Source organism: Eschrichtius robustus, chromosome X (genome assembly GCF_028021215.1).
Source record: "Eschrichtius robustus isolate mEscRob2 chromosome X, mEscRob2.pri, whole genome shotgun sequence".
Classification (NCBI taxonomy): domain Eukaryota; kingdom Metazoa; phylum Chordata; class Mammalia; order Artiodactyla; family Eschrichtiidae; genus Eschrichtius; species Eschrichtius robustus.
Window position 1 is genome coordinate 79,831,704 of NC_090845.1, and position 11,180 is coordinate 79,842,883.

Consider the following 11,180-nt stretch of genomic DNA (forward strand, 5'->3'; position numbering starts at 1 on the left):
AGTCTTCTCTTTCCCCAAAGGCCTTTCACCAACCTATAAACACCAGTTGTCTGGCCCAGCCTTGGGAAGTGCCCTCCATCCCTGTGGGCTAGAGGGTCCTTTTGCCCACCTGAATGCAGCAGGAAGGAGAATTCCTCTGGAAACAAATAGTTTGATGGGATGACTACAGTATGAAACTCCCTTTCCCAAGAAACAGACACCAGGTATTTCAGCAACTCTACAGGGGCTATTAAGTAGAAGATCCTAGGACAAGAAGTGGTCCATAGAAGCACTCTCTGTCAATGTGGGCCAGAGTATCCTATCACCCACCTAGAGATAACAGGCAGACCAGCCAAGAAAAGTACCTCTACCACTGTGGGAAACAGCATTGGAAATCACAAGAAAACAATAGAGAAGATGAATGAAACAATATGAAAAAATTATAAAACTGATAAACCTCTGACAATACAGACAAACATAGAGAGGAGACACAAATAACTAACTTCAGGAATGAAATGGAAAATTGCTACAGTTCCTTTAGTCATTAAAAGGGTAATAAGGGCATACTATGAACAAATTTACATTCATAAATTTAACAACTTAGTAGAAATGGACCAATTCCTCAAAAACTCACAAACTACCACATCTCAACCAAGATGAAATAGATAATTTGAATAGCCCTGTAACTAATAAGGAAATTAAATTCATAAATAAAATCTTCCTGAAAAAGAAATCCAGACCCAGCTAAATTTACTGGAGAATTTTTCTAAAAAATTTAAAGACAACAATTACTTCAGATAATTTCTTATAAAAAATAGAAGAGACAGGAACACTGTCTATCTCCTTTTATGAGGGCAATATTACCCTAATACTAAAACAAGACAATGACAGTAAAAAAAAGAAAAAAAGAAAAATTACAGGCCATTATTCTTTCAAAACTTAGACACAAAAATCTTTAACAAAATACAGTTATGCTTATTATTCACAGATTCTGTATTTGCAAATTTGCCTACTCACTAAAAAGTTATTTGTAACTACAAAATCAATATTCATGGCTCTTTCATTCTCATTTAGCAGACATGTGCAAAGAGGTGAAAACTCTGAGTCACCTGATATGCAAATTCTCACCTAAGTTTGAAAAAGGCTTTTATGTCTTTTGTTTCAGTTTCATACTGTAAACAAGTGCCCCTATTGTGGTCTAATTAGTGCCAAGTTTTTCACATTTGTGTGTTTTTTGTTGGTGATTTCACTGTTTATAATGGTCCCTAAGCATGGTGCTAAAGAGCTGTCTAATATTCCTGAACCCAAGTAAGCTCTGATGTGCCTTACAAAGCAAATATGCGTGTTAGATAAGCTTCCTATAGGCATGAGTTGCAGCACTGGTCATGTGTTCAACATTAATGAATCAACAATATGTAATAACGTGTCTTTAAACAGAAACACACATAAAGTAAGATTATGTATTGATCCATTGATAAAAATCATGTGAAAAGAAGTTTAAATAAACCTAACCCTATATTTTCCTTAAGAGCAATGGTTCAGCATTTTCTAATTCAGAGGTTGTGGCAATTTCATAAAACATCAACTGTATTAGCAAATAAAATGCAGCAAAGTATAAACATATACCACAGCCAAGTAGAAAGAATAACATAGAACTACACACACACACAAACACACACACAAATAAGTCTGTATAAAACTGCTGAAATCTGAATAAAGTCTGTAGATTGTGTCAATGTTAATTTTCCTTTTGTCATATTGTACTATAGTTATACAGGATGTTACCATTGGGGAAAACCAGATAAAAGGTATAGAGAATCTGTATTACTTCTTACAATTACATTTGAAACTACAATTATCTTTAAAGAAAAATGTAATAAAATAACAGTAATTTGCTCCTCTCTCACTCTTTCTCATGCTCTCTCTCACACACACAATCACACACAAACACAAATACCTTCCCTATTTATAATTTCAAAATTTTGCTTTATGACTTTCTTGAAAGGGTTCACTTTCTTTAATAAGGTGCTTTTGTCATATATATTTATCCTACACTGATTAACTGTGGACCAGAGTACAATTTAACAATAAAAACACCCTTTTTCCAAACCATGCCTGGCAGAATGGCTCCTGAAAAAAAGGGTGATAAGAAGAAGGGCATGTCCACCATCATCAGAGAATACACTATCAACATTTACAAGCACAGCCATGTAGTGGGTTTCAAGAACCGTGCCCTCAGGTACTCAGAGAAATCTGGAAATTTGCCATGAAGGACATGGGAACTCCAGATGTATGCATTGACACCAGGCTCAACAAAGCTGTCTGGGCCAAAGCAATAAGGAATGTCCCATACTGTATCAGTGTGTGGTTGTGCAGAAATTGTAATGAAGATGAAGATTCACCAAACAAGCTCTATATGTTGGTTACCTTATGTACCTGTTACCACTTTCAAAAATCTACAGACAGTTAATGTGGATGAGAACTAACTGTTGATTGTCAAAGTTATAGAACCTCAAAACAAATAAACAAAAACAATAAAAACAATCTCAATGATTTTTACCAAACTCAATCAAAAAATATTTATATTTTGAAGGCAAAGTAATTTTCAAGGTTGCTGCAGATTTTAGCTTCAGTTTTTAACCTTGCTGATATTTATTCATATATATATATATATTGTATCCACAATTTTAAGATGTTACTAAATCTAATCAACTCAGTCAAAGCTACTGTACTAAACTTAGACTATTATCATTCTCATTATATAGATAAGAAAACAGAGGCTTAGAGACTTTTTGACTTGCTCCATGTCTCAAAGCTATAGACAAATAAAATTCTCTTGATTTTATTAGAAGATTTGCATTTCAATGAACAGAAATTCATTCTATTGGTAATAAATCTGCTTAGTACATGATTGTATTTCTCCTCTGTTTTCACACCATCAGATCATTTGGCTCTTAAATTAGATGATTAAAAAAAATTAGCTTCCTATATGTTTTTGGGGATGTCAGAGAGTTATCAATTTATAGTACCTCTAAGAAGATATTTATTCTCACAAATGTGTATTGATCTTTTTTAAGTTACCAAGCACTGTGTTCAGGCTTATTATCCACATAATAAGTAATGTAAGCTGCTCTTGATAAAATGAGTCTATAAGATAAATGTATAACAAATATATGTTTATAGCAATTCTAGGATAATATTTTTAAGAGAAGGAGACTAGAGGTTGTGTTATTGGGAAAAATTAGACCTATATTAACAAAAGAAGTAGATGACTGAGGAAAAATATATAACTAAATTCTATCACCTAAGATTTTAAAAAATTTAAGGGGAAAAGTCTGAGTTTTGGTTTTAGTAGTAATAGAAGCATGGTTTGGGTACCAGGTAAAAGATTAAGAACACAAAGATTATGACAGAAACAGGTATAGGGAAACTGAGAATGAGGTGAACATAGAAAGAGGAGAACAGAGCACTACCGGAATTTCAAAGTTTAAGCAGGTCTTCATATACTAAAAATTTACAGTGGTTGAGGGAACAACAAAACAAAACATTGGAACACATGGTTAGGGAAATCATCAAACCAAATTTTAAATACTAAAGATGAATATGTTTGGATATATAAAGACTAAACACTTTGGAAAAGTACCTGAATCCTTTGGTTGACTGTAATTTTTTTCAAATTTTTGGTCCTTTTTTTTTTTTTAAATAACCTGATTTTATAATATTGGTAAAAATGTTTTCAGATGCCAAATTTATTTTCACGTCCTCAGGAGAAAAGGTTTTAATTGTCTTAGGGAGATTTGTTATTGTGCAACATAGTGGCTCCCATGATGGAGGATTTACTGTGGTGGAGCAAGATGAGAAAAATAACACTGATACCCAAAAGAGCACATGCTTTTAGGTCAACCAGCCTTAGTTTGAACCCTGAATCCATCACTTTCTATCCATATAATATTACCTAACACCTTGCAATAACAATCAGTGTTAATGGTTATATTATTATCATCAGCATTGTTATATTTGTGATTTGTTATTATGCTAGGAAAAAGTTTGTGCACAATTGTGAAGAGTGTTAAGCAGGCATAAACTTCATCTGTCTGGCTTTGAATATCAATTCTCCCACTTGTAAGCTATGTGATCTAAAGCATGTCACTCAATCTCCCTGAGCCTCAGTTTTCTATTCCATAAAATGGTGAAAGTAATGAACATAACTTAGAATGAAATTTGGATGAAATAATGGCCATAAAGGTTTAACTTAGTAGCTAGTATATTATAAATGCCTCATGTTAATTATTATTTCTTAGAGAAAACTTTACATTTATTCTAGACTTAGGTACTTCTTACTTTTGGAGTTTTAAAGTGGTTATTTTTGTGTGTGTGTGAAATCACAGCAATGTTATCCAGAGTCAAAAAAATATATCCAGAGGGAGATCAAGATTGAGGAGCAAGAATTGGAGCTCACTACCTGTCCCCCAAGAACACATCAAAAATACATCTAGAAGTGGAACAACTCTCATGGAAAACTAACTGGAAATTGCAGTAAGGACTCCTATATAACCAAGGCTGTAAGAAACATGTAATACAGTATGATGGGAAGAAAAGCATCAGGAAGGGACCTGTGACCCTGGGAGGGGACTAAGAGGAAAAGGGAGATTACACAGGTGGACACTCACCCTGAGGAGTAAGTGGGTTGAGCCACAGACTGAACATCACAGTCCTGGGTTCCTACATGTTAGAGAAAAGCTCCCTTGGCTGCTTGGAGAACTTCTGGGACAGATAGAAAAGCTGGAAAAGCTTAGATTCCATTTGCGAGGAGTGTATGAGTGCTGGTTTGCTCCCAGGCAGGGTGAAGAGTGGTCTTCCATAGCTGCTGCCGCCTCCCCAGTCCAAGCCAAGCAAACACTCTGGCCCTGTTCAATCCATGACACAGATTGGCACTGGATCTAGGGTGTCCAGGACCTGGGAAAAAAACTTGATCTAGGGACATGGAGGTGACCCAGGGGCACGGAGTGTAGCTCAGGTGGAGTGGCAGCTGCCATTGTTGGCACTTAGTCAAGCGGGACCCCAGAAGCAGTCCAGAGTTCTGACAACAGTACAACTGCTGGAATTCTGGCCACCACCTCATTTTACGCCCCAGTCCAAGCCAGGAAAATGCTCTGGCTCCTCCCCCTCCACACCACAGCCTAGCTCTAGATCTGGAGCAGCCATGATAAGGGGAAAGACACAACCCTCAGCTGCCTTTGACTGGAGTCACAGATGCACACACAGGCAGAGCATTGTAAACTTATGAGCCACTTGCTTCAGTACTCCCCTCCATCCAGTACAGGGAGAAGGAAAAACACAAACTTAAAGGGAAAAAAGAGCACTCAAACCTGATACTCAGGACTTCCACTCCAGGAACTTGGGAGCAGACTCCCCACCCCACCCCCACTGACAAGATGGTGATGGCCACTGAGCAGAGGGGAAGTCTCACCTCACACCCTGTGCAGTCTCTTGTTCATCCATCACCAGCCACATCCCCTAACAAGATGACAGTTGCCAGCACACCCTGAGGAAAGATGTGACTGGTGTCTACATCAGATCCAGCCCTCCCACCAAAGGTTTTGGGCACACACAGCCTACATAGGGATGCTCCCACATAAGAACACTCTTTCAAGATCACAATAGGTAACTGTTTCACCTAAGCTCACAGAGACAGAGAAATTAAGTAAAATGAAAAGGCAGAGGAACTACTCTCAGTTGAAAAAGCAAGAGAAAACCCCTGAAAAAAAAAATGAAACAGAAATAAACAATCTACCAGACAAAGAATTCAAAATATTGGTAACAAAAATACTAACAGAATTAGGGAATATAATTGATATAAACACAGATCTTTTTTTTAACAAGAAACTAGAAAATAGAAAGAAGGTCCAGTCAAAGATAGGTAATTCAATAATTGGGATAAAAAGGACTCTAGAAGCAATGAATGGCAGGCTAAATGATAAAAGAAAGCATAAGTGATCCAGAAGATAGAGTAATGAAAATCACCCAATAAGAACAGCAGACAGAAAAACAAATGAAACAAAAAATGAGCAAAATGTACAAGATGTCTGGGATAACATCAAATGCACAGAAATTTGCATTATATAGGTTCCAGAAGGGGAAGAGAGAGAGAAGGGTATCAAATGTGTATTTGAAAAAATCATGGCTGAAAACTTCCCAAACCTAAAGAATGAAACAGAATCCAGGTACAGGAAGCACAGAGCACATGTCCAGACAAGATGAACCCAAACATACCCACACCAACACATACCATAATGAAAATGGCAAAAGTCAAAGATAAAGGGAGAATTGTCAATATAAAGGCAGCAAGAGGAAAACAAAGAGTCATATACAGGGGTATCCCAATAAGGCTATCAGCTAATTTTTCTGTAGAAATTTTGCGTGCCTTAAAGGAGTGGTATGATAAATTCAAAGTGCTGAAAGAGAAAAACATGCAAACTAGGATACTCTACCCAGCAAGAGTATCATTTAGAATAGAAGGAGAAATAAAGAACTTATCAGAGAAGCAAAAACTAAAAGAATTCATCAATAGTAAAGCTACCTTAAAAGAGATGTTGAACGGTCTTCTCTAAATGGAAAAGAAGTAAGAATTTATAGAAAAGGGAAAACCCCAGTAGGAAAGGCAAATATATAACAGGGATTGAAGATCACTTAAGTAAGCCACTATAAAGATTGGAAAACAAAATGTTGTATAAGCAACTATTGTTACAAAAAACAGTAAAGTGATAAGCATGAAGATGTAAAATGTGACATCAAAAGCACAAAATGTGTGTGGGGGGGTAAAAAATGTAGATTTTTAGAATATACTTGAACTAAATGCCTATCAGTTTAAATCAAGCAGGTATAATTATAGGTCAACATAGATGAGCCCCATGGTAACCACAAATCAAAAATCTATAATAGATACACAAAAACCTAAAAGAAAGTAACCCAAGCATACTACAAAAGAAAATCATCAAACCACAACAGGATAAACAACAATAACAGAAACAAAAAAGGAGGAAGTGAACAGAGAAAAACTACAAAAACAACTGGAAAACAAGTAATAAAATGTCAATAAGTATATACCTATCAGTAATTACTTTAAATGTCAATGGAGTAAATTATTCAATCAAAGACATAAGGTGGCAGACTGTATAAAACACAAGAACCTTCAATATGCTGCCTACAAGAGACTTACTTCAGGGCTAAAGACACACACAGACTAAGAGTGAGGGAATGGCAAAAGATTTTTCATGCAAAGGGAAATGACAAGAAAGGTATCACACTCCCTGACTTCAGACTATGCTACAAAGCTACAGTAATCAAATCGTCATGTTGGCATGGCATGAAAACTGACACATAAATCAATGGAACAGAATAGAGAGCCCAGAAATAAACCCACGCACCTATGGTCAATGAATCTATGACAAAGGAGGCAAGAATATACGATGGAGAAAAGACCGTCTCTTCAACTAGTGGTGCTGGGAAAAACTGAACAGCTACATGTAAAACAATGAAATTAGAATGTTCCCTCACACCACATACAAAAATAACTCAAAATGGAATTAATACCTAAATGCAAGGTCTAGAACCATAAAACTACTAGAAAACATAGGCAGAACACTCTTTGACGTAAATTGTAGCAATATTTTTTTGGATTTGTCTCCTAGGACAAAAGAATTAAAAGCAAAAAATAAACAAATGGGACCTAATTAAACTTAAAAGCATTTGCTCAACAAAGGAAACCACTGACAAAATGAAAAGAAAACTGATGGAATGGGAGAAATTATTTGTAAATGATGTGACCAACAAGGGGTTAAGATACAAAATAAACTGTTCATACAACTCAACATCAAAAAAACAAACAAACCAATCAAAAAATAGAAGACTTGAACAGACGTTCTCCAAATAAGACATAGAGATGGCTAAAAGGCACCTGAAAAGATGCTCAACATCACTAAATTATTATAGAAATGCAAATCAAAACAAAAATGAGACATCACCACATACTTATCAGAATGGCTATCATCAAAAAGTCTACAAATAATAAATGCTTGAGAGGGTATGGAGAAAAGGGAAGCCTCCTACAGTGTTGGTGAGCATGTAAGTTGATGCAGCCAATATAGAAAACAGTACAAATTTTCCTTAAAAAACTAAAAATAGAGCTACCACATGATCCAGTGATCCCACTCCTGGGCATATATGTTGAGAAAACTCTAATTTGAAAAGACGCATGCACCACAATGTTCATAGCAGCACTATTTACAATAGTCAAGGCATGGAATCAATGCAAGTGCCCATCAATGAATGATTTAATTAAGAAATTGTGGTATATATATATATATATACACACACACACACACACACACACATATATATATATACACACACACAATGGAAAATTACTCAGCCATAAAAAAGAATGAAATTCTGCCATTTGCAGCAACATGGATGGACCTAGAGAATATTATGCTTCGTGAAATGTCAGACAGAGAAAGACAAATACTGTATGATATCAATTATATTTGGAATCTGAAGAATAATACAAATAAATGTGTATGCAAAACAGAAACTGACTCATAGAGATGAAAAGTTGTGGTTACCAAAGGGGAGAGTAAAGGAAGGAGGGACAAATTAAGGGTATGGGATTAACAGTTACAAAGTAGTATGTACAAAATAGATAAGCAACGAGTATACACTGTACAGCACAGGAAATTATAACCATTATCTTGTAATAACCTATAATGGAATATAAACTGTAAAAATCCTGAATCACTATGCTATGTACCTGGAACTAATGTAATATCATAAATCAACTATATTTCAATAAAAAAATTAAAATTAAAAAAAAATCCATACCCTCATAAAAGTATATATACCAACCCCCTATTTCAAAATATAGTGCATTAATAGAAAATTTGAGGTATAGTAAGGCCAAGTGTTCAGGAGATGATTGCCTTTGAAGAGATAGTTTATTACGGTTCCCAAGAGGTGGATGCATGCCATACGTGATCCCCACAGGGAAGCATGCGGTGGATCAGGAAGAACTTTGGCAAGAGCAATTATTGTGGTTTCCACAATAAGGAACGGGTGAGGCAGGGTAGGCAAGTTTAGGATTGGCTCATTTGAATAATTTCAGCAGGCTCTGGTGTATATGGGCTCCTCCTAGTTGTTTGGTACCTGTCCTTGGTTATTTATGGCAGGTAGATAGTGAGTATGAGAGCCTTTTAAAGGAGATGGTTCAGAGTGTGGGCTCTGGATTGGTCACTTTGTATTTGAAAAGCATACACCTAGGAGGAGGATTTTTCCTGAGGAGGGAGGATTGATGAGGGAGGCAGGAGGCCAAGGCAAGGTGACTCAGGCGCATTATGGGGTTGTCCAGAACAAGGTGTGCCAGACATACATAAAGCAAATGTTGAAGCATCAAATTTATAGAAGCTAGAAATGGATAATACACTCCCTCAAACTCTTACTTTTTTTTTCTTGTTTGTTTGTTTTGATAATTGAAACCCAAGTCTCGAATCCACAGGTGACATCCTACCACTTACTGGATTATTCTCATGTGTGCATTCAATAATTATTTAACAAATTAATGAATATATACCCTCAAATATATGTGAAGCAAATTTTTCCTATATCCTTGATTCATTTTCTCCCCAAGTTTAAATGATAAAAAATTCAATAATGAGGCAGTATTTTTACTTTTCCTTTGACCCTCCTGTTACCAAACACCTTTCATAACACATAATGAAGAGTTTAATAAAACAGAATTTTATGAAACATTAATAACATAAAATAACAAAAAGGTAAATAATGCATACCTCTCTTATAACTGTTACAAATAAATACTTTTTCTTTAAGAAAAAAATTACAAAGAATGTTCAGAAACATAGGATTTAAATATAAGGTTTAAATAATAACATCTAAGCTTTATAATTCATCATCACAAAACCATGAAGAGAAATCATTCTAATTATAATGTATAGTGGAAGGGAGCTTCAGGTAGTACCATATTTTTTTTTAAATTTTTTATTTATTTATTTTTGGCTGCATTGTCTTCGTTGTTTTGCGGGCTTTCTCTAGTTGTGGCGAGCGGGGGCTACTCTTTGCTGCAGTGTGCAGCCTTCTCATTGTAGTGGCTTCTCTTGTTGTGGAGCATGGGCTCTAGGTGCGCAGGCTTCAGTAGTTGTGGCACATGGGCTCAGCAGTTGTGGCACACGGACTTAGTTGCTCTGCGGCATGTGGGATCTTCCTGGACCAGGGTTCGAAACTGTGTCCCCTGCATTGGCAGGCGGATTCTTAACCACTGCACCACCAGGGAAGCCCAGTACCACATTTTTAGAGTGAGAATCAAACCATCTACACACAGCTTCTGATGGACACTAACAACTATACTTTTAGGCAGGTTTCACTAACATGACTATACTATTCCAACTCTTGCCCAGGAAGATAACAGTTGTAAATAACTTTATTGTTCCCCTCAAGAACTTCCTCCAAACCCATTTTCAATTGTTCAGTTTCCCAATGAATAGCATCAGATAACTGAGTACACTCTTCCAAGCCTTTACCTCAAAACCTGCACATGGCTGTGTCACTAATCCTTAACTATTACAACATGATTATTACCCAATCCTAATCAAGCCCACACATTGAAGAAATCATCTCAAGACAAACCCTAAAACCTCATAAAAAATTGTGACTTTGTCCTCCCCACTCCAGACATTTCTAACACTACCGAGATACCGATATATTTTATCATAGTAAGCAATAATCTCAGCTTTGCCTTATCGACAGGTTTACTGGTTATATTTTCAGGAAGCCAGCATTTCAAAATAGGAACACATATTGAAATAAATATTTAGTATTTTATTTCAATGGATTTTAAGTGTCTTGTTTTTCACGTCCCGCCCTCTTTTTAAATTGTAACCAGAATTCTCCAAACCAAAGCCTGAAGAAGTTGAAAATAATCAAGATTCCAATTTAAAAGCAGGTTGCTGTTGCTGTACTACTGCCAACAATTTTGTGAGGCTAATCCTTCCCTTGAAATGTTTTTGATTATGTACACACCATATGGAGAATCTCAATGTTTCATTTTTAGAAAAGCCTTCTTACCTCAGTTACTATCTATGTTGTGTACACTTACATACATTCAGCCAGCTACTTTTGGAAATATTTTTAAT

The 11,180-nt window shown here is 36.0% G+C and overlaps 1 pseudogene; it reads left to right on the plus strand.

Moving 5' to 3' along the window:
* Positions 1-2,102: 2,102 nt before the first annotated feature.
* LOC137757124 (large ribosomal subunit protein eL31-like) lies at positions 2,103-2,465 on the plus strand (annotated as a pseudogene).
* The last annotated feature ends 8,715 nt before the right edge of the window (positions 2,466-11,180 follow it).